Source organism: Aotus nancymaae, unplaced genomic scaffold (assembly GCF_030222135.1).
Source record: "Aotus nancymaae isolate 86718 unplaced genomic scaffold, 86718_ANA_hifiasm-v0.15.2.pri h1tg000036l, whole genome shotgun sequence".
Taxonomy (NCBI): domain Eukaryota; kingdom Metazoa; phylum Chordata; class Mammalia; order Primates; family Aotidae; genus Aotus; species Aotus nancymaae.
Genome location: NW_026988450.1, coordinates 41,414,899 through 41,438,646, shown reverse-complemented (window position 1 = coordinate 41,438,646; position 23,748 = coordinate 41,414,899). Strand labels below are relative to the sequence as shown.

Sequence of the window (23,748 nt, the reverse complement as noted above, 5' to 3'; positions counted from 1 at the left end):
ATTTACTCATTATTTTCCATATATCATCAAAGTATCCTAGGAAATGCAGTAAACTTTCATTAAGACTTAGCCTATATTATTAAATAGACCACTTTCTAATTTTCCATTTTGATATTTTAGTCTTTTTTTTTCTTCCCAGAGCATTTTTTTCACTGGGAAAGTAACTTTATTTTCAGTTCTTAGTTACATTATTTAAGATTTTTTTCCTTTTTATTTTCTATTCTTTGCTTCTATTTTTAACTAGAAATGCTGCTTTTTTTCTGGACAATTTTGGTACTATTTTATATAACTTAATTGATAATTAACTTTATTTTATATCCTAAACTTAATACATAGAGCTACCCCTTTGGGCACATGTTAATATTAGAATGAATATCCATGCCTGCACGTGCATATAATCTTTGAACAAATGTATATCTATATACATATCTGTATGGTACATAACGAGAAAAAAACAAATATAAGTTGGTTACTAAGCTGTCCACCGCTGCACGAGCAAACACAGACTCTGGCTTAGTCATGTGAAACGTCTCCAAACAGGCTGTACAGGATGAGCCAGTTAGATTGAGAAAGGGAAATATATTTATCTGCCAACATCTTCCTCTCATTTCACATTGGTCAACGCTTACCTCGTGGTATGTTACTGTCCCTATACTTGCAGATTGTATTCCATGACCCTAGTAGGCGATTGTTGGGGAAGTCAGATCCTACACTATATGCTTTGTGGCTTCATTGGAATCTGGAAGTGGCAGGAGGAACTGAGCTTCCGTGGGTCAGGGTGTAGATATTGCTGTGGCTGTGAAGGTGGTGATAGGACTGTGACGTCACCTTCACTACAGAGGAGGCCACGTCAATCAGTAGTACTGAAAAATGAGTTGAAGGTAATGGCTGGTGCTGTCCATCGGACAAGTGACTGAGAGTCCAGTATGTAGTGAATCGAGTGAGATACATAAATTGTGCCCAACATAAGATAATGGGTAATGACTGCATCTGGCTAACTTTTTAAAAGATTTTTTATCATATGTAAATATGCCTTTGACAGTACCCATACCACAGTTAGCATTCATTATCCATTTAATTTTTTTATTTATTAACTTTATTTTATTAAGACATAATAAATATACATATTTACAGGGTGCAGAAAGATGTTTTAATACATGTATATATTGTGCAAAAACCAAATCAGGACATTTAGCCATCATATCCCTCACCTTACATATTTATCATTTATTTGTGGTGAGAACATTCAAAATTCTCTTGCTATTTTAAAATATACAAAACAATATTGTTAACCTTAGTTATCCTAATCTACAATAAAACACCAGAATTTATTTCTTCTAACTGTAACTCTGTACTGTTAACCAAAATTTACCTGTACCCTCCTCCTTTTCCCTCCCTAGCCTCTGTTGACCACTGTTCTGCCTTCTATTTTTATGAGATCAGCTTCTTTAGATTCACATGTTAAGTGAGATCATGCTGTAGCTGTCTTCCTGTGCCTGGCTTATTTCTCATAACATAGTGTCCTCAAGATTTATCTATGTTATCATGAGTGCCAGGATTTCATTCTTCATTATGGCTCGATAACATTTCATTCCATATATATGTCCCATTTTTTTATCCACTCATTCATTTATGGACACTTAGGTTGATTTTGATCTCTTGGTTATTGTGAATAGTGCTGTTATAAACATTGGAGTGCTGACACCTTTTTGATAAACTGATTTTGTTTAATTTTTGGATGTATACCCAACAGCTGGATCATGTAGTAGTTCTGTTTTTAATTTTTGATTAATCTTCATACTTCTTTCCATAATGGCTGTATTAATTTACATTCCTAGGATTATATACCTATAATCCTAGCACTTTGGGAGGCTGAGGCAGGAGATTGCCTGAGCTCAGGAGTTCAACCAGCCTGGGCAATATGGTGAAACCCTGTCTCTACTAAAATACAAAAAGTTACCCGAGTGTGGTGGCACATACCTGTAGTCCCAGCTACTTAAGAGGCTGAGGTGGGAGAACTGTTCAAACCTTGAAGGCATTTGTTATAGTAAGCCAAGATTGTACCACTACACTCCAGCCTGGGCAACAGAGCAAGAACCTGTCTAAAAAAAAAAAAAGGAAGAAATACTACTGATTTTTTTGTATGTTGAATTCAAATCCCGCAGCTTTGATGAATCTTTAATATTTTCTCCATATAAAATAATGTCATCTGCAAACAAGAACAACTTTAATTCTTTCTTTCCAACTTGGAGGTCTTTAATTCTTTCTCTTGCTTAATTGCTCTGGCTAGGACTTGCAGTACTATGTTGAACAGAAGTGGTAAAAGTGAGCATCTTTGTCTTGTTCCAGATCTTAGAGGAAAGCTTTCAATTTTTCCACATTCAGTATATTAGCTGTGGGTTTGCCACATGTGGCCTTGATTGTGTTGAGGTGTGTACCTTTTATACCTAATTTGTTGAGAGTTTTTAATGATGAGTGGATGCTGAATTTTGTTAAATGCTTTTTCTGCATCTATTGAAAAGATCATAAGGATTTGGTCACTCATTTTGTTAATGAGATATATGATATTTATTGATTTGCATATGTTGAACCATCTTTGCATCCCAGGGGTGAACTTCACTTGAACACCATTAATAAGCTTTTTAATGCACTCTTGCTAGTATTTTGTTGAGGATGTTTGCATCTATGATCATCAGAGTTGTTTTCTTTTTTTTGTTCTATCCTTGTCTGATTTCAGTATCAGAGTAATTATGGCCTCATAAAATGAGTTTGGAAGTATTCCCTCCTCTTATCCAGAATAATTTTAGTAAAATTAGTATTAGTTCTTCATTAAATGTTCGGTAGAATTCAACAGGGAAGGTATCATGCCCTGGGATTTTCATTGGTGAGAGACTTAATTACTAATTTAAGCTTGTCAGTTATTATTGTTCTGTTCAGATTTTCTATTTCTTCATGATTCAATCCTGGTAGGTTGTATGATTCCAGGAGTTTATCCATTTCTCCTACATTATCCAATTTGTTGTTGTATAATTGTTACTAATTATCTCTTTTGACCTTTTGCATTTTTGTAATTTCAGTGTAATGCCTACTTTTCCATCATTAATTTATTTGAGTCTTTATTTGAGTCTTTTTTTTAAAATGTAGTTTGGCTAAGAGTTTGTTAATTTTGTTTATCTTTTCAAAAAACAACTAACTGTTCATTTGTTGACTTTTTATGTTTTTTTATTTTTTATTTCTTTCTGCTCAGATCTTTATTTCCTTCTTTCTATTGATTATGAGTTTCATTTGTTCATTTTTCTAATTCCTTGAGGTGCAATGTTACATTGTTTATTTGAGATCTTTTTGATGCAGGCATTTATTGCTCTAAACTTATCTCTTAGAACTGCTTTTGCTGTATCCCATAGGTTTTGGTGTGTTGTGTTTTTATTTGTCTCAAGATATTTTTAAATTTCCCTTTTGACTGGGTGCAGTGGCTTATGACTGTAATCCCAGTGGTTTGGGAGGCCCACCTACAAAAATTAGCTGGGTGTGGTGGCAGGCACCTGTCATCTCAGTTACTCAGGAGGCTGAGGCAGGAGAATCACTTGAACCCAGGAGATGGAGGTTGCAGTGAACCAAGATTGCACCACCGAAATTCAGCCTGGGTGACAGAATGAGACTCTGTTTCAAAAAAAAAAAAAAATGGAAAAATAAATGAATAAAAAATAAATAAATTTCCCTTTTAATTTCTTCATTGACACATTCATTTTTCAGAAGGATGTTGTTCAATTTCTATGTATTTGTAAAGTTTCTAAGATCCTCTTGTTACTGATTTCTAGTTTTATGCCATTGTGGTCAGAAAAATACTTGATATTATTTTAGTTTTCTTAAATTCATTAAGACTGGTTTTGTGGTCTAACATATGATCTATCCTGGGAAGTGTTCCATGTGCAGTTGAATAGAATGTATATTCTTCAGCAGTTGGTTGGAATATTATGTAAACATCTGTTAGGTTCTTTTGGACTAGAGTGCAGCATAAATTCAAGTTTCTTTGTTGGTTTTCTGGCTGTATGATCTGTCCATTAATGTAAGTGGTGTGTTGAAGTCCTGTACTATTATTGTGTTGGAGTCAATTTCTCTCTTTATATCTAACAATATTGGCTTTATTTATTTGGGTGCTCCAATGTTGGGTGCATATATATTTACAAACATCATATCCTTTTGCTGGAAAAACCCATTTGTCATTATATAATGACCTTTTTTGTCTCTTTTATGGTTTTAAAATTTAAAGTCTATTTAATTTAATATAAGAATAGCTACTCCACTCTCATTTGCTTTCCATTTGCATGCATATCTTTTTCTGTTACTTCACTATTAGTCTGTTTGTGTCCCTGACAGTGAAGTGATTCATTCGTAGACAGTATATAGTTGGGTCTCTCTCTCTTTTTTTCTTTCTTTTAAATCTAATCAGCAACTGTAAGTCTTTTAATTGGAGAATTTAATCCATTTACATTTAAGGTGATTATTGATAGACCTGTACATTTGAGAAGACAGCCCACTCTTCTCACATTTACAGTTGTTCTATGACGTGGATAGAACTTCATTATTTTGTCTAGCCTATGATTCATGAAGGGCCAGCTGGTGATGATCATGAAGATAATTTGTGTATTCTCTAGTTGTCTGGGCCACTACCTTTGCTCTGATGTCATATAATGCTACTCTCTGGGCTCTGCTGACTGGTGAGACTGCCAACCAGGCTCTCCTATTAAGTGGAGCTGCTGGCTGGGTACTGCAATGGCTTCTTGTCAGCCCAGATATAAGATGTATTCCTTGGCTGGATAATTCTGCTATTTGGGATCTGTGGTTGGGCAAGGGTGCAGGCTGCAAGTTTAGGTGAAGTTGCTGATCTGAACAGGTGGGACCTGACAATATGCTCCTTAGGAATGCATTATGAGGATTTGCTTCCCTCTGTGTGTGGTACTCTGGGATGGGCTGAATTTAGTGGCTGTTTGACCTCTTGGATCAAGCAGGACTTGTGCCTACATTTCTCCAAAATGCATAGAGGTGGGAATTTCCCTGCCTGAGTAATATTATAGGGTGGCATTTCTTTTTTGGCTGTGTTGAGTCACTGCTTGCCTTCTCAGGTCAAGTAGGTATAGCCCCTTTGCTTCTCTGAGGTCTGTGGAGGCATCTCTTTGCCTGGGCAGGGTTGTAGGGTGAGCTTTTTGGTTGTATGGAGCCATTACTTATTTTCCTAGGCAAAGCTGGTGTGGCTTCTTTCCTTCTCTGGTACCCCTTCATGTCTCTGACATCCATGAAGCTAGGAGTCTTTTTGCCTGATGGGGTCACTAGGTAGGCATTTTGGCTGTGTGGAGCTGCTGTTTACCTTGCTGGATCAAGCCATTCTAGCCCCTTTGCTTCTCTCAAATTCACAAATAAAACAATTCTGTGAGCTCACACAGAATAGGGAGATATTAAGGTTTTGACCAGTCAGAATGGCATGTCTTCATAATGTTTTAGAAGTTGGCTGATCTATCCCTCAAATAAAGGTTGCTTAGACACAACCCAGAAAAAAAACTTAAATAAAACCTGACCATACTGATCTTAACTCTCTTTTGCCTCCCAGCAAAAAGCCCCAAATGTTTTAAAAGAATAAAACGATATTTAGACATTAAACAATGTAACAATTACAGTTTCATAATCTGGTAAAAATCACTAGTCATGTCACAGAGCAGGAAGTGTTAGTCATAACCAAGAGAAAAATAGTCAATAGAAATAGATTTATAAATGATAGACTTGGTAGAACTACCAGCAAAAAATGTAATCAGTTATTATATTTTGAAATATTTAAAGAAAATCCTTAGCATAGGAGGAAAATAGAAGTTATTAGAAAGAATCAAAGGAACTTCTAGTGATGAAAACTATCATTTTTGAATTAAAAATTTTACTCTATGGTATTAACAGGAGATTGGATACTGCAGAAGACAAGTTCAGTGTGCTTAAAGATATTGCAGTATTCACCATGTTGGCCAGGCTGGTCTCGAACTCTTGACCTTAGGTGATCCACACACAAAAAAAGATATTGCAGTAACATTGATCCAAAATGAAAGACAGAGTGAATAATTGCCCCTCCCAAGAAAAATTAATAGTGCCTTAGTTACTTCTGAAACAAAACATGGTCTCATATATGTGTAGATATTGTCTCAGAATGGTGGCAAGGACAGGGGAAGAAAAAACAGTATTTCAGGAAATCATGTGAGAAGTTATTCCAAATTTGATGAAACTATGAAATGTTACACCTAAGAAACTCAGAGAAGTCTGACCAGTATAAAAATAGACAAACAGATAGGCACCAAAGCAATTTAATTAAAAAACTAAATAGCTGGAAACAATAATGCAAAAATCATTAAAAGTAGCCAGCATGGGTGAGGAATATAAACTAAAGATAAATTTAAAAGGGTTGGTGATGGATGTATTAATTAATTTGATTGCAATAATCAGTACAAATTGTATACATATATCCAATCATGTTGTATACCTCAAATATATGTCAATTAAATATTTTGAAATATAAAAAGATAAGCTTAAAGATAAGTTTAAGGACTGTTTCACAAAACTATCCCAGTCAGTAGACAAAGGAGTGTTAGCTTTCAAGTACTGTAAGAATAGTTGTGACCCTAGAACCCTAGAATTCTATTTGCAGAAAAATATTCTTTAAAAATTAAAGACAAAATAAAAGTTTTTCGTCTCTAAACAAAAGCTGAAAGAATTCATTTCCCAAAGACTTGCACTGCAAGTAATGTTAAAAGAATTCTTCAGAAAAAAGGAAAATGAAACATTAATCTACTCAAGAAACAAAGAATATTGGAAATAGTAAATATGTAGGTAAATACAAAAGGCATTTTTATCATTTTTAAGGTTTTGAAAAAGATATGTTGACACTTTACAGCAAAAATATTAGCAATGGTTTATATTAATAAAAATGTACATGTTAAATGTATGACAATAATATCCCAAAGGATAGAAGGTTGAGATTAAAAGTTTATTATTGCAAGGTCTTATGTAATATGTAAAGTAGTATATTATTTGAAGATAGATTATGGAAAGGTTACATATATATTATAAATTCTAGAGTAACTACAAAAAATGTAACACAGAGGGATGCCTAATAAATTAAAAGTGAAGGTGAAATAAAATACTAAAAAATGCTCAGTTAATCCCAAAGAAGTAAGTAAAAAAGAACAAAGAAGATGAGATAAAAGCAGATGGGACAAATAGAAAATAAATTGTAGGATGGTGGATATAAATGCAAACATATTGATAATTACATTAAATAAAATAATCTTAATTGTACATTTGAAACACATATTTTTAACTGGGTAAAAAAGCAAGACCCAACAATATACTGTCAACAAATCTGATTAAATAAATAACGCTGTACAAGCTATCTTAATTGTATCTTCCTCATTCCTGCTATATAAGCACAGAATTTGGCGTTTATCATTTGAGTGCATATGTGTGTGTTGGTATACAAGTATTTTTCCTAACTAATATTGACTATTGATGTGCATGTTTTAAATTGTTTTGTAAGTATATAAATACATGTGTCTTTGTTCACACATTTTATATTTATATGCTTTATATTTCACTTATGAATTAATTATGTGGACATACTGAGTTCTGTTTTTCTTTTTTGCTGTTATTAAAAACATTTTCAGTGAGTGTATTTACTAGTATTTTTGTGCACATATAGAATTGTTTCCCTGGTTCATATAAATAGCAGTTGAATTAATGATTCTTGTATGTACCTAATCTTTAACTTTACTGGGTTTTGTCACATTGCTCCCTCAAATATTTTATTAATTACTATTCTTACCTTATTGTAATAATCTGAGCTCCTATGAAAGTTCTATAAGTGGCCATGCACATATTTTTTAGAGGAATTCATAGTATTTATAGCTACTTTGTAGATTTTGTTGCTTATTAGAATTTTATATATAAAATTTATATATCATAACCTGGCTGAGCTGTTATAAATAATTTTATACAGATCTAATATTTGTCTGTAGTTTCTCTCCACTTTGCCATCCTGGAGTCATATTATTTGTGAATCATAATGTTTTCTTTTTCCTTTCCAGTCCCCTATGCTCTTTCCCCTTTTGTCTCACTGTGCTATATGGATCTCTCACTACAATGTCTTTGTCTTGCTTATGATTTTTAAAAGAGGGCTTTTTATTTTTCTCTATCAAGGACAATCTTTGCTTTGTCCATTTGTCTATGTATCAACAGAGTAAAAAGTTCTTTTCTATTTCTATTTACTGAATTCCTTTGCTTTCTCCCTTCCTGCTTCCCTCTGTCCATACCTCTCTATCTTCCTTCCTTTTCTCTCCCTGTAATAATGAATGGTATTGAATGTAACTTTTACTTTTCTGTATTGATTGAGGTCTTTCAGTATTTTCCTCCTCTAATCTGTTAACAAGAAGAATATTATTAAGATATTATCTAATGTTAAATTTTCCTTGCATTTTTGTGATTAGCCCAGCTTCATCATGGAAAATTTTATCATTATGATTATACATACTGGATTTGGCTTTCTATTATTATGTTCAGGATTTTTATATCTTTGTTCATCAATTAAGATTAGCTTGTAATTTTTCATTCTCATAATGACCTTGCCTTGTTTTTATTTCAAGATTCTATTAGCCTTATGAAATGAGTTGAGAAGTGTGCCAATTTTTAGGCTTCAAAGTAGTTTATTATTTTATATACCTGATGAAGCTTGTTATAGGGATTATGTGATCCTCAAATAGCTAATAAAACTTCCCTGTTGACCATTTAGTCTTACCTGTTGTATGTGTGTGTGTATGTGTGTGTCTTATTTTTTAAGGGTAGATTTTTAAACACTGATTGATTTTTTAAAAAATAAGTATAGTTCCATTCAATTTTATTCTATTGGTTCTCTACCTTTTTGAGCTGCTATTGGGAAGTCTATTTTTTAAGAAATGTGTTTTTATTTTAATTTTCAAATTTATTGATATGAAATTTTTTATAGAATCCTCTTGTTATATAATGTTAATCTCTACTGAATATTGGGTCATATTCTATTTTATTTCTAATACTGCTTGTATATTTTTTCTTATTCTGTCAGGACAAAAGTTTCTTCCATGTTATTTTTCAAAGGCTCAGTTTTTGTCTGTGTTGATCATCTCTTTTGACTCTGTTTTTTATTTAATGATTTATTGCTTTTAGTTTATGACTTTTTGTAATTTGAAGGACTTTATTCTTTTTCTATCATTTTCTTTTTGGTTAATTATATTTCAATCTCTTGTCTTTTCTAATTTATGCTTACCCTAAGCATCACTTTAGCTACAGTACTAATTTTTCAAAACTTTTTTTAATACATAATACTGTACCTAAAGCAACATGCAGGGAACGGAATATGTAGATGGTGAATTTTCACAGAATAAACACGCCTTTTTTTTTTTTCGAGACGGAGTTTCGCTTTTGTTACCCAGGCTGGAGTGCAATGGTGTGATCTCGGCTCACCGCAACCTCAGCCTCCTGGGTTCAGGCAATTCTCCTATCTCAGCCTCCTGAGTAGCTGGGATTACAGGCACGCGCCGCAATGCCCAGCTAATTTTTTGTATTTTTTTAGTAGAGACGGGGTTTCACCATGTTGACCAGGATGGTCTCGATCTCTTGACTTCGTGATCCACCCGCCTCGGCCTCCCAAAGTGCTGGGATTACAGGCGTGAGCTACCGCGCCCGGCTGTAAACACGCCTTTAACCAAAGCCGTGATTATTTTATTTTAGCAATAACTTCTAAACATGTTGCAGTTGAAGTGTTTTAATATTTGTAGTCCACAACATTGATGAAGTTGCAATCTTTTATTACTCTTGAACAGTTTATTTCAAATTATATTTTTCATGTTTTCATTTGCTAGCTTTTCTTTGTTTATTAATTTTTGTGAGACTGAATGCTCTTAAAAAGGCCAACAATTAACTATCAAGCAGAACTTTGACATCTTTTTAAATGAAATACCTTCTAAAAGTCATGATAGATTTGATAGAATGGGAATTAAGGAATAGGAGATGAAAGATAAAAGGCTGGAACAAAGTAGAACTTTTGGGTTTTTGTTTCTATTTCAGTTTATACGTGAGAAATTCTTTTCTCCATAAATGATTACAGGAAATCTATTTATACTTTTTAGTATTGTACTGTTCCCTCTATTTTTGCTTATTTATTTGTTTCTACATAGTAGAGTTACATTAGTTAATAGCCCAGTGCTTCTTTCCATTAACCTTTTTCCACATTGTTTTCTCAATTTTTTAAGCTCAAATTCTTTCTTGTATTTTTCTAGTAGAATAATTCAGTGGTATTTTAAAAGTGTAATTTGTATCATAGTTGATATATATACGTTATAATACCACAATCTGTTTGAAAACTACCAGTCTGCAAAATACTAGCAAAGTGCTAATGCTGTAATCACATGGGACTTCACTATAATGAATGCATTTAGTACAGCTTCTATGAAATTGGATATATACCAGTTGTTTTTATGCTTTTGACATTTAATTACTAATAAAGCTCTTTTAAATAAGTCATACAGCATTTTGAAACTATTATATTAGAAGCAAAATTTCCATAAAGGCATTCTTATTGTTGTCTTGAGCTCTTTGTTACCTCTTATATACATAAGCTTATTTCAGTGCACATAACTTCTATTAGTTTTAAGATATATATGCTTAAAAGTTAGTTCTGTCATAACATACAAAGATGTGTATTATTAGTTCTGTCTTAACATACAAGGACGTGTTTCTAGGCATGAAAATAATTACCCTTAGTCTGATACATATGCTTATGTATTCTATGTTTTTTAAATTGGAAGAGAATTTAGGAATTATGTAAGAAGGGCGATTGCATTGCTTTGTCAATGTCATCTAGTCTTGTATTGAAAAGACATGGCTGAGGTTTTATGCCTTTTTCTCTGGTACATTTCCCTACTATTATTTATTTTACCAAGGGATAAATATTGAATATCTTTTGGAAACTATCCTTGTATCAAATTAGAACTTTCTTTTTCAGTTCACCATTGAAATAGCCACCATTACAAAAAAAAAAAAAAAAACAACAGAGGTTTTTCTTTCTTTCACACTTTCTCTCCTGCTCTCTGTGTGGATCTAAGTGACTTTTCCTAGTCACTTAAGGATGTTTTTGTTGAATTTGGAAACCTGATTATTTGAAATTGATAATACACATAGAAATGACTAAAAATTAGCATAAGTGTTGCTTTCTATTAAAATAGATCGATGAGGTTCAGTGAGTGATATGTTATCTGTGTATTTTATAGTCAGAAGTTTGAGAATCATTGTGTTTAAACCTTAGATTAAGTGATGAATCAGTATATAGTAACATCATTTCACAATATATATCTTGAAAGTTAGCAATCTGATATAGACAAGCTGTGTTTCTAAATGTGTAAAGACTTATGTAAACCTACAGTATGCAGCTACACATAGGGATGACACTTTTAGTTTTCTATCTAGAATCTTTATGCCTTATCTTCAAAGAACACTGATTTTATTATTTTATCTATCCATTTTGCAGACAGTCAGATGTTTAGTAGAAACAGACCCCATGGCCAGCTTCAGTAGTAGGTATGGTTGGTTTAAGCATAGTCTTAAGTTTTCTTGCCATAGAGTGGAGCATATGTCTGTAAGGTGTAAAATAAGGTGATAGGTTTCTATGGGATATTTAATTTTTGACATTACTATTATCACCAAGTTGGTCTATATGAGCATAAGTTAATTATTCTGTATATTTAATTCAAGTAGGTTCTTATCCTTTGTTTCATAGGTGATTCACAAATTAAAAAAATCTTAGGTATTAATTGTTTTACAAAATATTACGCAAAAAATCAAATATGAAAACTTTACATTGATAATAATGTCTGACTCTGACAGGTTTCCTAATGTCAGAGAAGAAAGCTATAAATATAAATGTGGAAAGTGCAAAGTAGAATGAGAGCTATGTGATGTTGGATTGGAAATTGGAAGTACTGAGCTCGCACCAATACATATATTTCCTAGCTTTCTCTACTTAGAAGGCTTGTGAACAGTATCATTTTATTAGCAATGAGCATGTCTTGTCCTCAGATCTTGCTTTCTAAAAACCATACTCCACTAAAGGGGAACTGGGCTCCTTAGAGAAATGGTAGGTTCCAGGGCATGAGCGGAGAAAACACATGCTAAACCATGAATATCTTATGTGTCAGAAAATAAAGAGGTTCTTAAAAAATGATGATGATATGCCAAAAGGACACAAACCACCTTGAAGGAACTTTCATTGGCCAAATCCAGGACAATTTGGGAATCAAAATTTTTAAAATGATATACATGAATTCTAACTAGTTGAATAAAAAATCTATGAGTACATATTGCTGTAAACACATATATGTGCTGTAAACACATATAAATAAATGGAGAGAAAAATGCTTCTTAATATAGTAGGATACTAATAAATATGGAAGAAATAAGGAATTATAAAATCATCTTATGGTACCTGTCAGAATATAAGTAATTCAACCAAGAAACATCAATAAAAGCTAACCAAGCAGTTGCAAATTTGATGAATAGGATAGTCACATAGTTTCAAAGCAGCTCCACACCAAATACTTATTAATTACAAAGGGCAAAAGACTAAATTCTCAGTGAAGAAATTAGACAGGTGCCACCTTAATCAAGTGCCACAAGTTAACACCATCAGAAGAGGATAGCATGCAATGAGAACACTGTATTGGTCAGTTTAGTTAACAACAACAACAAAAAAAATGGGCGAAATTTGCTAGTTAAAGGACAATTGAGAAATTCAAGTTGGTTATGCTTTGTTAGAATGATGCTAGATGTGTGATTGAAGAAGTTGGGAGTTGGTATGTAGGCCCTGGGAATATATTTGAGGGAATGAGGTACCCAAGGAGGGCATAATACATAAAGTGAATGAACTATGGGAAACACAAACACCATAGTTTCATAGGCAGCTAGAGAAAGAATGCTGATGAAAAAGGTAAAGAAGAAATTGAAATGTAGAAGGAGAATCAGAAAAGTGCTGACTTGGAAGCCCACGGCTTGAAGTTTGAGGACAGAGTATTCAGTAGTGCCACGTGCCACAGAATGATTTTGTAAATAAGGACAGTCTGTCTCAACACAACCTAGTATTGAGATATTCTCATATCTGCTTCAGGTATTACCTAAAATATTAATCTGTTTTCTGAAATGCAGTGTTTTAAAAGAAGATATGCCATTTTTTCCTTGTACTGCAACAGCTTATGGGTGATGCAACTAGCTGAGCTATGGTGTGTGGTAAATTGTCCTGTGTGCTTCGTAGTTGGGGCAAGGGCTGTTCTGGATGGTCCTGGTTTAAGTTTATCTTGATATAATGAATGGGCCCCTCTTTCATTTTCAAAAGTGTTCTGGCTTGGATAGTAAATTATATGGTCATCCTAGTATAGGTCTCTGATGACAGAATATTCCTTTCATTGTCACAACCTGGGGAACTGGTTGATAAGCACGTCTCTTAGCCAGTTTTTGATATCTTTTATTCATTAACCAAAATGCTTACTTCCTTCTGTTACAATCCGTCTTAATTAGCTTTCCAATGATCTAGGCCTCCATTTCCCAAACGTTACATGAATTAGAGGCTTCATGGGATGATAATATGCATTGTTTGAGAAATTGGACAAATAACATTGGGTAATATGGCTTATGTAAGCCCCCTCTTACATTGACAGGGTACTTATAGAGACTCAGGAAAGTTAATCTGTAGACTTCCTAAACTGATTGATAGTAGTTTTATCCTAGAACTACCAAATTTTGGGAACTTGTTTCATGTTTTGTTTCAATGTAAGATGCATGTAAATTAAGAAAAATAAAAAATTTAACATTGCATAAAACAAACTTGGTTATCAATAGTGATTTTGATAATATTTAGAGTGTATCAGAACATTTTATCTACACTGAACACAGATAAATTACTTAGAAATTCTTAGTCAAATGCATTTAACATTTGGGTTAAACATAAAAGCAGTGTCTTTTTTTGCTAGTAAATCTTTGTTTCAGAAAAATTTATTGAAAAATCTGAATCATAAGAATTCACTAATATTCCCTTAGAGCCAAGAAAGGCAGTTCATAAAGAGGAATTATGATAGAAGGAATTATGTTCATTTAGTCAGGAATTACAGAGATAAAAGTAGATGCCATCTGAGATGTTTATGTCTAGAGCTTCTTGTTTTCCTTCATTTTTTAAGTCCAGTTTTTGGTACCAGCTGGATGAAATAAAGTTTTTTATTCATGTGATAATTCAATCTTGAGTTTTATTTAATTTTCTTAAGATAATCCAATTTAGAAGGATTATAAGCATTGAAGACTCAAAGTTTGTGATCTTTACATCAATAACCCCTTTTTCAATTACTCTGTCTCATCAGGAAAAGCAGTCTGAAGGTTTGTTGGTTAATAGTCAAGTGGATATGAAACTGCCCTTTCTGAACCTCAGAATCCCTGAAGCTAATGGTACCTTTGCTTCTTCTCATTTCTTTTGTCTGATTAAGCTCTTAGTATGTAGTGGTACAAGCTGCCTGCCTTAGTGGCTTTATAGCAGAATTGCAGATGTCTGTTCTTTTTGCATGTTTGGCTATATATTTGTTCTTGTATTAGCACTTTGTAATCTTGAAAACAGGGTCTGCGGTTTCATTTGTTGGATACCATATTATTGTAGTCTTTAAAAACTTTTAGAAATAAGTTTATATTTTAAAAAACCGTTTATTTAAAGGATAGTGCAATTTGTGTGATTAATGACTTTTTAGTTTGACTACTAAAAGTTACATCATAGACCAATCCTAGCTTAACTAACCTATCTTATTTTGCAAATGTAATCCAGAGAATTAACTTAAGTACATTTCCCATACTATTGAACTCAAACCCTGGTGAATCATAACAATCATTTTCCTACTTGAAAAAATAGCTATTTAATAGAAGCTTTCTCACTCATGTGGGCTTTCAGGTTTTAAGTGCCTATCTCTTTTATATTTATGACAAGTCCAGAATTTAAAAATATTATTCCATGGGACCCAGCTTAAGCAGCCCACCCCTCCCCCAATGATGAGCATTGTTGATGGTGCTTACAAAGCAGCTTTTTGTCTATTCTGGGCAGTATAAATTTAATGTGTTGTTTTCAAGTGTGTCATGTGTCCAGATGCCACAACAATCTGTGCATTAAAAAGACATTAAAATAAAAGTAAGTAAAATATTTGTGGGTATTTTTTGGTGGGGGTGGGTTATTTGTGATATAATTATGTTTAGATTAATTAATTCTATTAGGTTTTGGGAAAAATAAGTGTTTCGTTTTCTTGTAGCAGTTTTAAACTTTTTATAATGTAGATTTCTAATGCTCCCCAACCCTCCTCAGCTATCCCATACCTACTTCTAGATTACCTGTTTTTGTTAACGACATTACCATCTGTCTAACCCAATATTTTGCCAAGTATGGTCCACTACCCACCTGAATTTGAAAACTGTCAGGGAGTAAGTGCTTGTTCAAAATGCTGCTTCCTTGGCCACTCCCCAACATCACTGACTAGGTATTTTTGAAGGATGAGGCCTGGACTTTGTATTTTAACTCTCACTAAAGTTGAAAAACATTGTTATCTTCAGTTTTTCTTCTGCCTCATTGCCTCCATCCAAGCTGTTCCTATACTCTAAAAGTAAAACACCAAACAGAACTTCCTTTCTACTTGTTGCCTTGATTTAGCACTTAGTGGATTGCTTTTGGAACTTAACTGGAATTTTTTTTAGCCTATTAGTTAACTTCAAACCTCCTAGTCTTTCTAATCTTATTAAAAAGTATCTGATTTGGTTACCTCGCTGCACAAAATTCTTTTATGTCTTCCTGTTGAATTCAGAAAAAGTCTAAAGTTTCAGGGGATCATTAGAAACTTCCACAATTTAATTTTGCCGCCCAACCAGGCCTTGCTGTCCACTAGAGGCTGAAGGGTCTCACAGTCCCTGCTCAGGCCTCCCATCTGCTTCCAACTGTGTTTCTCAAATGCTAATATGCAAAAGAATTGCCTGTGAGCTTGTTCAAAATATAAGCAATGGTTCTCAAACTTTAATGGTGACAGCAATTGCAGGGGAAATTTAAAAACAAAACAAAACAAAACTGAAGACCCATAGACCTTAGCCCCTAAGATTCTGATTCAGTAGGACTGTGATGGGGCACAGGAATGCGCATTTTCATGATTATCCCAGACAACTCTAGGTGATTATGGACCACACTTTGACAAATGCTGATCTGGACCCTCGAGTTGCTCCTAATGAATAGGTGATACTAACTAGACTCTTGAGATCTGAGGCTTTCATCTGTGGTGCTGAATTCTAGCCAACTGACCTTTTCTGGTGGGACTGGAACTCCTCCATTTTACTAAGGCTACAACTGACTCCTGGAGAGGCCTGAGTAATCATTGCAGTTTTGAGATAAAGCTAGTTCAAGATACTACACATTCCTGTTAACTTTTCTAACTGTCCAACATGACCCATTTGGTCGCATGTCCTCCACAAAATACTTATGCTCATATTATTCTGTATTATCTTTGGTTTTTCATGGACTAATCTGCTATTTTCTTCCCTATTTTTTATATCCCCCTTGAACCAGTTCATCCTCAAACACTTTATTATTACTTTTACCTCTTGACGTTAATTGAAACTTGATTCTTATAGACATCACTTTCCTGAAGCCACCTTAAATGGAAACTTCTTCCTTTGTTTACATACCTGTGGATCAAGAGGTTGACTTTCCAGAACATTTACATTTCCTTCATATAAAAGCAAACAAGACAAATCAAACAAACAGCCCAGATACTTTGTGATTCATTCCATTTGACTGTAGTGTCCTCTACCTCTCTCTTTTGCTGTTTATGGACATCCAGTTTCCTTCTTAGTCTTCCTAACCCTTAGTCTTTCTTTGGATCCTCACCCAAATCCTGCTACCAACCTGGGTACCCTCATTATTCACAGGTATGACATATGCATTATCCTGGTCTTTCGGTTCCTTAATGTATCTGCCATAAAGTTTTCCTACCACTTTAGTCCTTCTGGACTGAAATCGACTCCATTTCAATAATAATATTAATCGCCTCACACTCACACTGACTAGTGACCTTAGTAACCTTTTCTTCTCTAGTAAAATAACTAATTTTTAACTCCTAGTATTTGGCTTTTTTTTTTAACTCCCAAATTTTATTATTTGGTTATTTAACTTTATTAAGGCCAAAGATTGGTCCATTTTCTCAACTCTAAACCTCTACTGTCTTCGCTTCCTTTTCTACCTTTAGATGCCATAGAACATCATGTCACCCACTTTTTATAGTACCCTAAAGTTTTTTTGCCATACTGCCTTTCTGTCTGGGAAACCTTAAATCCTGCTTACTCTAGTAGACTATCCTTCCCTATGTCAGCACTGAATAGCTAAGCACTCAGAAAGAAAAATATTATTTGCAATCAGGTTGTCCACTGCAGCCTCCTGGGCTCAAGAGATCCACCGACTTCAGTTTCCAGAGTAGCTGGTATTACAGGCACAAGTCACTGCACCCAGTTAATCATGTTTTCTTTGCAGAACTCTTTCCATTCCTCCATAGCATTAATTCCAGCTCTGCACTTGCAAACCTTCAAACTTCCCACCTTTACTTTCTCTCATAAGGAGATAATCTTGCCTTCTACTTCATAGTGAAAACAGAGTTACTATGTAGAATTCTCTCTACTTTTGGTTACCAGACCTCAAGCTTATGTATAACTTAGCCCATTTTTTTCTTTTTCATGTTAAAGTGACAGATATAGTGTGCTATGATTATTACTTGAAGTGAATGCTGGATTCTATGCTTTCTTCTCTAGTTGGAAACCTCATTCAATGTTACTTTTTTTTAAATATATCTTCGCCCTCTCACTTTCTAGTTATTCCTTCTAGTTATTATTTAGACCAACTCAAATTTTCATTTTTTATAAGAAACAAGCCCTAAAGAATAAAAACAAAGCATGACAAAAAAACTCTTCCTCAACCTCAGTTCCTTTCTACTTACTGTGCTGTCTCCTTTCTTATATTTGTAATGGATTGCCACTTTCCATCTCTGCTTTCTCACCTCTCACTTATTCCTTAGCACATAGGAAGTATTTTTTCAAGTATTTCCAAGGGAGTAGAGATCACCAATGTCAAATGATGCTACAAGAACAAATAACACTGATTAATGACCATTTAAGTACAGAGACACCATTGCTTCTTTTTCTCAGCATATTTTTGAGATTTATCTCTATTGCATATGTTCAGTTTTGTTTTTGTTTTTGTTTTTTTTGGCTGGGTGGTATTATACTGTATGAATAAACCACAGTTTATCAACTCTTCTGTTGATCAATATTGGGTCTGCTTCCAATTTTTAACTATTATGAATAAAGCCACTATGACCATTTTTGTAGACAGTATTTTGTAACCGTATACATTTATCTCTCTTACATAAATATCTAGAAGTAGAATTGCAAAAATTGCTGCTAGTTAACTTTGTAGGAACTGTCAATTTTCTGAAGAAATTGTACCAGCAGTTTTAGTTGCTCCACATTCTCTTCAATATTTTGTATACGAAATATTTTTTATCTGTAGATAAAAAATATTCTAGTAGATATGTAGTAGTATCTCAGTTCTAATTTTAATTTGCACTTTGCTGATTACTAGTGGTGTTAAGAACTTTTTCATGTGCTTGTAATTTATGTATCTCATTTGCTGAAGTTTCTGGTTCCTGTTCAAGTTTTTTACCCCTTTTAAAATTATTAGGTTGTATGCTTTATATTATTAGATAGTTTTTTTATGCATTCTGGATGCAAATTATTTTGTCAGATACATATATTATGAATGCTATCTATCTGTAATTACCTATTTATTTTCTTATTTGTGTCTTTTGATAAGCAAATATTAATTTTGATGTAATCCAGTTCATCCTTTTTTTCTCTTTTATGATACATCCTACTATGTTTTCCTCAATAAACACTTGCCTCTACAAAGTCATGAATGTGTGTTTCCCTAGTAACTTTATTTTCTTAGTTACTTTGTTCAGTTGTATGATCTATCTTCAATTAATTTTTGTGTATGGTATTGAGAGAAGGGTTAAATATTTTTGGTTCTTTCTTTTTTCTGAAGGAAATATATTTGGTCTAGCACTATTTCCTAATACTGTGTTTTAGTTCCAACATTTGGCTGGAAGGTGAGTCCCAAAATTCTTTCCTGGAACATGACTTTCTAGGTTTACATATATAAGGGTCCTGTACTTACTTTTCTTATAAATTTTCATATCAATGTTGACAAGTGATAAAAATTTTAGAAATCATTTTTCACATATTTAAGTTTTGAGATACTTTTTCTGCAGCTATAAAGGAAATTAATTTGTTAAAGTGTAGGTGAACTAGGCACTTTGATCTCTGAAAACTTTAGAATAACAACTCTTTAGCTCTCCAATTTTATACAGTAAGAATTGTTTCCTCATTGTAATAACTTGTCTCAATGACAATATGATATCATTAATTTGAGTAATACATGTAATTAATTGAAATAATTAATATTACTTATAATATTACATTTTAATATAATAATTGTGTATACCTTGTCCACTTCACACTTGATGGTCTTTCAGATGATCTGCATTTCCTTAAGTGTGGTGAGCTCTCTCTGAAGGTCTGAATCATGAATACCTTTTAGGCAAGATATGAATGATTTATTACTCAGAGGTGACTCTTGTGTGCAATATTAAAATATATATGTTCCACAAGTGGGGATGTATTGAAAGGAAATTTAAAGTAAATTGCAGAACATGAGTAAATTCATGGAAACATGAATGAGCTTGTCAAAATCATGGAACTAAAAGCTGAATTTGTTAGTGTACTGGAACATGAGAAAGGAACAAATGACAAATTCAGATCATTAATGGTTCTTTATACTAAGGATTTTTGCTTTATCTAGGAAATGTGTCATCATTTCAATGACTTAAGTATGTTAAGTGAATGAACAACTTTAAATTTGTAATACTTTGTAAACGGTCAATGTGCGATTAGATCAGGGACAAATATCTTCTGTGTTTATTATTATATCCTCAGCATCTAGCATGAAGTTGTATTTTCATGATTGGTTCTCAACTTTGATCCAGCCATAACCAATACCTTTTCTGCCTAATTATAGCTTCATGTTTAACGAAGAATTTTCTTTAGTAAATGTCTTTCTTTTAGCCTTAAAAACTAAGATAATTATTTTTTCTGTGGTCATGGGTTGAACTTTTTTTAATAACCTGTGTTTTGATATGTATTTAAATGTCACAGTCTGGATTTAATGCTTTTTCTGGAAGCAGAGACATATGTGAAGGCTTCAGATTTCTTATTTCTTTACTTGTTCTTTCTGGATTTCATAAAAAAGGTATAAATGAGCAATAAAATAACTTGGTCGGAAGGTGATTGAATATAATACTACCTTTGTTTGTTTTTAAAGGTCAGATATTATGCTTAAAAATACAGTTGGCAAAATTGCTCTGCAAAATTCAGGTTAAGAAAGCATAGTAAAAACAAAAATGCTGTATTTGATCTTAAAAGTCCTAACGAGTGCAAAATTTTAATTAGATAAAAATTGACTGAATTATTTTAATATCCAATTTAGGCATTAAATAAAATTAGCATTTTTCTTCTTTAAATATGTGTTATCAAGTTTCAAGAATGTTGAAAACTTCTGTGATGAATTAATCTGAAATCATTCCTACAGCAAAATTCATAAATAATAAATATTATCTTATTAATCCATATTTTAGTTTAGCTGGGTCTCAGAGCAAGTTAGTTCCTCAGGGAATGCAGTGTTCTTTATAAAAGAAGGTGATGAGACATAATCTCCAAGGAATTAAATTGTGAAAACAATCTTGGTATTGTACATGCTAATATAAATCTGTTATTCCCTTTCCGCATCTATCACAACACATTTTAAATTGTGGCTGATCTTGTATGCAAATAGCTGTCTTATTAGAAATTGCGGCTGTATGTGCTAATGTCTCCCTGGATTTCTTGGGAGTTTGCTATCTAACCATCAAAGCAATAGAAATGAATGATGATTACTGCAAGGCTTTGAAGAACAAAGAAAAGTCAGAACATTTTAAAGGTTCTACATGTCTGAGTCATTGACAGTTTACACCATACAGATGAATGGGTATCTCTTTAGGTCATTTAAAATAGCCTCAATGTGTTTATTAGTAAGGTAAAATGCTTTCTATTTTTTGTGTTTCTTGCAGCTAATAAAATGTAAGTAATTTGTGTAAGAATGTGTTCTATAGGCATCTTTTTGGTCTTATCATTTGGTAAAATGTTATGTTACTTACTGAATAGAATATAATAATTTCAAAGACAATGAGAAAGTCTAAATTTTAATTAAATACTACCAAACCACTAAAAATAACTAAGAACAAAAAATTTAAACCAGTTTTTCTCTAATGTATCTTTTCTTGGTTGAAATCCTTTTGAAGCTTTATATTCAGTGATTATTATATATATGAAATGTCTGTTCATAGAGCATAGACCCCTCTAAAAATTTAGATTCTTTAGATTTTTCCCTGGTATAATTTTTTATGTAAAGCATATTAGCATGATAGTAAAATTCAGCTACTTTGGTGAAAATATGTTTTCGATAGACCTCTTACTTTTTTATTTGTTATAGGTAGTGAATGAATACAATATTGACCTCTAAAGTGTTATCTATGTTGGGATGTTGGTTTAAATGACCAGGAAGGAATTGGGAGAACCATAATGAGTAAACATTTTGACAGATAGCCTTAGTGATTTTCTTTAAAAAAAAAATTAAGCATAGTCTGCAAAGGAAAAGAAGAAAACTAAATTGAAAAGGGGATAATATCTTGAGTGTTTATTCATTTAATTCAACTTGTTTTGTAAAATAGAGTGGCATCTTCCCTAGCTGCACACAATTAAGATTAAAATAACTTGATTCCTATTTACAATTAATAAATGCAAAATACTATGCAAATAGGATAGCTATATGAATAAATTATAATATATCTATTGACAATTTTTATGGTGCTTGTCTTGACAGAATTATTTTTAATGTTTTGAATTATAAGCAATAAGACTATAAAATTAGTTGCTGTCTTGGTTTTATTTCTAGAATTTTAAAATGTTATCTTAATGTAGTAACTACATATTTTATTAGAAACAAAAATTTAACTTACTTGACTTTGTCTGAATTTGAACATACCTAGATATTGCAATAATACTATAAATATAGATTGTTATGATTAGAAAAATAGGTTTTTAACTGAACTTATTATTTTATTACATATGAATAAAAATTGTTAAGTTGTAGATGCTTTTTACTTCATTGGATGGGATCATTGTTAACTATCTGTGTGAACACATATATAGATAAACAATGCAATTTTGTCTGGACAGATTTCAAAGGCATTTAGTGTTTTAGAACCTTAATAAAGCTCTTTAGAAAAATTACAGTTTGATAATTGCATCAGTTTATATGGAAACATCTATAATTTTTTGTTTTAGTTTCAGTGATGACAACTATTATAACAAATAGCAAAAAATATACAGTACTGCAAATGCTGCAAACTTATTTCTTGTTATCACAGCAATATGAAAGAGAAAAACAATTTGGTTGGATAGCTCTCCTCCATGCAGTCATTCGTGATCCCGGCTGTTATCATCTTCAGCACGTCATGTTCAGAGTTACTCTAGAGGTCATCTCCATTTCATCTGGATGAATGAGTATACAAGGAAAGTTTTTTAGGTCAGTTCTAGAAGTAGCAAACAGTAATTTACTCACATTCTGTTGGCTGAAAATAAATGATGCACCCACAACTGGCATCAAAGGAGGCTAAGAAATATAGTCAAGTGTGCCCAGAGGGGCAGGAGGGGGAAGGAGAACATGTATTTTAGTGAGTAACCAATAGTTTTTATAATAATTTATCTCTCCGGCCTGAAAATAGCTATGCACATTATTTTTTTCTGTCTTCCCAATAGAGAGAACCTAAACTTTCCATTTATTGCATCTAGCTCCAAGCCAAGGATCTCAAGCTAACACACAGTCCTCTGTCTCAATTTGACTGTGACATTCTTGACCAGGTGCAGTGGCTCACACCTGTAATCTTAGCACTTTGGGAGGCTGAGGTGGGTGGATCACCCAAGGTCAGGAGTTTAAGACTATGACATTCTTCTACTCTTCTCCAGCATCACAAAACCCTAAGAAATAATGATTAAGCAGTGGGTAACTGCTTTGTACCTGCAATAATCATTCCCACCTGTAAAGGGAAGAATGGGAAACACCCACAAGAGTCATTGGTCCATTGTGATAATGAAACCTGCTGCCCATGAGACCACTGTGAAGATCCACTGTACTGAAGCAGAAGTTTCAGTTTATGGTCTTTTTGTCCATTTGTCATGGCTCTCACCTCTGTATGGTTCTTCCTTTCTAGTCATGTGTGAAGTAGATGTTTCAGACTCTATAGAGTTTGTCTTCCTTGGGGTCTGCTGTTTGCTGATTTAAATATATAGGCCCAAAAGTTAGCTTTCATTCAAAGACTTTTTTAGATTATGTTTCTAGTTTCTTTGCAAATACAGTTCCCTCACATTTTAGTAACATTTTTACCATTTCTACTTAGTTGCATGTGCCAATAAATACAGTGCAGTTTCTTT

General features: G+C 33.0%; 1 protein-coding gene across 6 annotated transcripts in view; it reads left to right on the top strand.

Moving 5' to 3' along the window:
• TRIQK (triple QxxK/R motif containing) overlaps positions 1-23,748 on the top strand; it is a 248,048-nt gene that overhangs the window by 190,774 nt on the left and 33,526 nt on the right. For 2 of the 6 annotated variants that reach the window (XM_012476520.2, XM_012476521.3), the window contains exon 3: positions 22,686-22,843. The exons of the other annotated variants lie outside the window; for them this stretch is intronic. The gene's annotated coding sequence lies outside the window, so the exon portion shown is untranslated. The remainder of the gene's footprint in view (positions 1-22,685; positions 22,844-23,748) is intronic. 6 annotated transcript variants of the gene reach the window in all.